Raw genomic sequence first — 6,000 nt, forward strand, 5'->3', positions numbered from 1 at the left:
AGGCCAGCCAGAGGGAAGTCGTGCCTATAGCAGCTACAAACGCAAAGCATAGAGGCTTACACCTGTGCGCTTGACCCACCAGTTCTGGCAGTGGAGACAGGCATAGCAGCTGGGAAGCAGGAAACAGCTCTTTCTTCCCCCCAGGCACTAGCGTCGCTCCAGAGATTAGAGCTTCTGGGCTCTAGAGGGCGCCACATAGAAATATGAAATGTCAAAGGGACCTGGTTCAGACCAAAATCTCACAAACCCCAGAAAAAGCCAAATGAAACAATTGACCAATCTTCCTGAAAGTGAGTTCAAAATAAAAATCATAAACATGCTCATGGAGGTACAGAAAAATATTCAAGAACTCAGGAACGAATTTAAGTCGGAGATTCAATCATTAAGAAATTCCATATCTGAAATGAAACATACAATGGAGGGATTTAAAAGCAGATTAGATGTAGTAGAAGAGACCGTAAATGGAATAGAAATTAGAGAAGAGGAATACAAAGAAGCTGAGCCACAGAGAGAGAAAAGGAAATCTAGGAATGAAAGAATATTGAGAGAACTGTGTGATCAATCCAAATGGAACAATATTTGCATTATAGGGGTACCAGAAGAAGAGAGAAAAGGGGATATAAAGTGTCTCTGAGGGAATTGCTGAAAAATTCCCCAATCTGGGGAAGGAGATAGTCTCTCAGGCCATGGAGGTGCACAGATCTCCCAACACAAGGGACCCAAGGAAGACAACACCAAGACATAATGATTAAAATGGCAAAGATCAAAGGTAAGGACAGACTTTTCAAAACAGCTAGAGAAAAAAAGATCACATACAAAGGAAAACCCAGCAGGCTATAATCAGACTTCTCAACGGAAACCTTATAGGCCAGAGGGGAGTGGCACAATATATTTAATGCAATGAAGCAGAAGGGCTTCGAACCAAGAATACTCTACCTGGCAGGATAATCATTTAAATTTGAAGGAGGGATTAAACAATTTACAGATAAGCAAAAGCTGACAGAATTTACCTCCCACAAACCATCTCCACAGTGTATTTTGGAGAGACTGCTATAGACTGAAGTGTTCCTAAGGCTAAATAGTGGTCACTAGAGGTAATAAAACCACAGTAAATAAAGTAGAACAATTAATTACTAAGCAGATGCAAAATTAAACCAACTACTCACAAAGTCAGTCAAGGGAGAAACAAAGATTACAGCAAATGATAATATATAAAGAATGGAGGAGGAAGAAAAACAAGGAAAAAAAAAGAACCTTTAAATTGTGTTTGTAATAGCATGCTGAATGAGTAAAGTTAGAATGTTAGTAAGGAAGTTATCCTTGAACCTTTGGTAACTACGAATCTAAAGCATGCAATGGCAATAAATACCACCTCTTGATAATCACCCTAAATGTAAATGGTCTGAATGCGCCAAACAAAAGACAGAGTCACTGAATGGATATAAAAACAAGACCTGTCTATACACTGCCTACAAGAGACTCACTTTAAACCCAAAGACATACACAAACTAAAAGTGAAGGGATGGAAAAAGATATTTCATGCAACTAACATGGAGAAAAAAAAGCAGGAGTTGCAGTATTTGTATCAGACAAAATAGACTTCAAAACAAAGTCAGAAGAGACAAAGAAGGACATTACATAATGATAAAGAAGAATATAACCACTATAAATATCTATGCACCCAACATAGCACCTACATATGTGGAACAAATACTAACAGAATTGAAGGAGGAAACAGAATGCAAGCATTCATTTTAGGAGACTTCAACACTCCACTCACTCCAAAGGACAGATCAACGAGACAGAAAATAAGTAAGGAGACAGAGACACAGCACAACACATTAGACCAAATGGACCTACATCTACAGAACTCCACTCAAATGCGGCAGGGTACACATTCTTCTCAAGTGCACATGGAACATTCTCAAGAATAGATAATATACTAGGCCACAAAAAGAGCCTCAGTAAATTAAAAAAGATTGAAATTGCACCAACCAGCTTCTCAGACCACAAAGGTATGAAACTAGAAATAAATTACACACAAAAAACAAAAATCCAACAAACACATGGATGTTTCATAACATGCTCCTAAATAACCAATGGATCAATGACCAAATAAAAACAGACGAAGCCCTGTGTGGAGACAAATGACAACAATAATTCAACGCTGCAAAATTCGTGGGACGCAGCTAAGGCTGTGCTAAGAGGGAAGTATACTACAGTACAGGCCTACCTCAGGAAAGAAGAACAATCCCATATGAACAAAACTAGAAAAAGAACAAATGAGGCCCAAAGTCAGTAGAATAAGGGACATAATAAAGATTAGAGCATAAATAAAATCAAGAAGAATAAAACAATAGAATCAATGAAAGTAGGAGCTGGTTCTTTGAGAAAATAAAATAGATAAACCCCTAGCAAGACTTATCAAGAAAAAGAGAGTCTAGACATATAAACAGAATCAGAAAAGAAAATGGAAAAATCACTATGGACACCACAAATACAAAGAATTATGAGAGAATACTATTAAAAATTGTATGCTAACAAACTGAGTAACCTAGAAGAAATGGATAACTTTCTAGAAAAATACTAACTTCCAAGACTGACTGGGGAAGAAACAGAAACTCTCAACAGACTAATTATCAGCAATGAAATTGAATTGGTAATAAACCTATCTAAGAACAAAACACCTGGACCAGATGGCTTCACCACTGAATTTTATCAAACATTTAGTGAAGACCTAATACCCATCCTCCTTAAAGTATTCCAAAAAGTAGAAGAGGAGGGAATAGTTTCAAACTCATTCTATGAGGCCAGTGCAACTCTAATACCAAAACAGGCAAAGACACCACAAAAAAAGAAAATTACCAATATCACCAATGAACATACATGCAAAAATTATCAACAAAATATTAGCAAAGTGAATTTACAACTACATCAAGAGGATCATCCATCCTGATCAAGTAGGATTTATTCCAGGGATGTTAGGATGGTACAATATTCAAAAATCCATCATCATCCGCCACATCAAAAAAAAGGACAAAAAACATGATAATCTCGATAGATGCCATAAAAGCATTCAACATCAATTCATAATAAAAACTCAACAAAATGGGTATAGAGGGCAAGTACCTTAACATCATAAAGGTCATATATGACAAACCCACAGCCAACATCATACTTAACAGCGAGAAGCTGAAAGCTTTTACTCTTAAGATAGGGAACAAGACGAGGATGTCCACTCTCCCCGCTTCTATTCAACATAGTGCTGGAGGTCCTAGCCACGGCAATCAGACAACACAAAGAAATAAAAGGCATCCAGATTGGTAAGGAAGAAGTCAAACTGTCACTGTTTGCAGATGACATGATATTGTACATAAAAAACCCTAAAGAATCCATTCCCAAAACTATTAGATATAATATCTGAACTCAGCAATGTTGCAGGATACAAAATTAATACACAGAAATGTGTTACATTCCTATAACACTAACAATAAACTAGCAGAAAGAGAAATTGGGAAACCAATTCCATTCACAATTGCATCAAAAAGAATAAAATACCTAGGCATAAACCCAACAAAGGAAGTGAAAGACCTATGCTCTGAAAACTACAAGACACTCATGAGAGAAATTAAAGAAGATACCAATAAATGAAATATACCCCGTGCTCATGGACAGGAAGAATTAATATTGTCAAAATGGCCATCCTGCCTAAAGCAATCTACAGATTCAGTGCAATCCCTATCAAAATACCAACAGCATTCTTCAATGAATTAGAGCAAGTAGTTCTAAAATTCAGATGGAACCACAAAAGACCCCAAATAGCCAAAGCAATCCTGAGAAAGAAGAATAAAGCTGGGGGGATTATGCTCCCCAACTTTAAACTCTACTACAAAGCCACAGTAATCAAGACAATTTGGTATACTGGCACAAGAACAAACCCATAGACCAATGGAACAGACTAGATAGCCCAGATATAAACCCAAGCATATATGGTCAATTAATATATGACAAAGGAGCCATGGACATACAATGGCGAAATGACAGCCTCTTCAACAGCTGGTGTTGGCAGAACTGGACAGCTACATGTAAGAGAATGAAACTCGATTATTGTCTAACCCCATACACGAGACTAAACTTGAAATGGATCAAATATCTGAATGTAAGTCATGAAACCATAAATGTAGGCAAAAATCTCAATAGAAACATGAGCAACTTTTTCTTGTATGCAACTCCTTGGGCAAGGGAAATAAAAGCAAAAATGAACAAATGGGACTACATCATGCTAAAAAGCTTCTGTACAGCAAAGGACATCACCAGCAGAACAAAAAGGCATCCTACAGTATGGGTGAATATATTTGTAAATGCCTTATCCAATAACAGGTTAACATCCAAAATATATAAAGAACTCACATGCCTCAACAACCAAAAAGCAAATAACCCAATTAAAAAATGGGTGGAGTATATGAATAGGGAATTCTGCAAAGAAGAAATTCAAATGGCCAACAGATACATGAAAGGATCCTCCACATCGCTAATTATCAGGGAAATGCAAATTAAAACCACAATGAGATATCACCTTACACCAGTTAGGATGGCATCGAAAAGACAACAACAAATGCTGGCAAGGATGCGGAGAAAGGGGACCTCTCCTACACTGCTGGTGAGAATGTAAACTAGTTCAACCATTGTGGAAAGTAATATGGAGGTTCCTCAAAAAACTCAAAATAGAAATACCATTTGACCCACGAATTCCACTCCTAGGAATTCACCCAAAGAAAACAAGTTCTCAGATTCAAAAAGACATATGCACTGCTATGTTTATTGCAGCACTATTTACAATAGCCAATATATGGAAGCAACCCAAGTGTCCATCAGTAGATGAATGGGAGAAGTAAATGGAATACTATTCAGCCATGAGAAGAAAACAAATCCTACCATTTGTAACAATATGGATGGAGCTAGAGGGTATTATGATCAGTGAAATAAGCCAGGCATAGAAAGACAAGTACCAAATGATTTCCCTCGTTTGTGGAGTATAACAGTGAAGCATAACTGAAGGAACAAAACAGCAGCCGACTCTAAAACTCCAAAAAGGGACTAGTGGTTACCAAAGGGGAAGGGTAGGGAAGGGCAGATGGGGAAGGAGGGAGGAGATTGAGGGGTATTATGATTAGTACACATGGTGTGGGGGGACCATGGGGAAGACAGTGTAGCACAGAGAAGACAAGTACTGACTCTGTGGCATCTTACTACACTCATGAACAGTGACTGCAGTGGGGCATGGGTGGGACTCGATAATATGGGTGAATGTAGTATCCACATTGTTTTTCATGTGAAACCTTTATAACAGCATATATTAATAAGACCTTAATAAACAATAATAAATAAATAAAAATAAACATACAGCCTTGAAACTTACAAAGTTAAACATGATCTAATTGCATTGTGATTAGCAATTAGATTAAGTAACATATTTTTCTCAAATAGCACCCACATGTCTTCTGACTGCAGCTGAATGGATAATTAAGACTACTCAGCCTAGATTTATGTCTTCTGACACCTTTAATAAGCACTGTGGAAAAGTAGGGTCCATTTCTGTCACAAGTTTCTTTTGTATTCTTCTGTATGCTGGTTAATTATCTTAATCTCAAAGTCATGGCTAACCTACTTACTAATCTATTAGCAATGTCAGATTTTTAGATTAATTTTTTAGATTCTTATTTTTTATAATCATTAAATTTTTTTAAAAATTAAAAATTTTCAAATTAAGAATGTATTTTTCAAATTAGTAAGATTGTGTCTTAGGTATTTTTTCTAATAGGAATATAAGATATGTATATCTTTCGTTGTAGGTATATCATCTTTAGCCCTAATAGAAATAAAGAATTTTTCTAACAGCCCTTAAAATAATGAAGTAATAATAAAAACAATAGCCTTTAAAGAACTTTTTGTCAAAACCCAAAAAAAGGATTTATAAATGAGACAAAAAGTTGCAGAAAA

Source organism: Manis javanica, chromosome 3 (assembly GCF_040802235.1).
Source record: "Manis javanica isolate MJ-LG chromosome 3, MJ_LKY, whole genome shotgun sequence".
Lineage (NCBI taxonomy): Eukaryota > Metazoa > Chordata > Mammalia > Pholidota > Manidae > Manis > Manis javanica.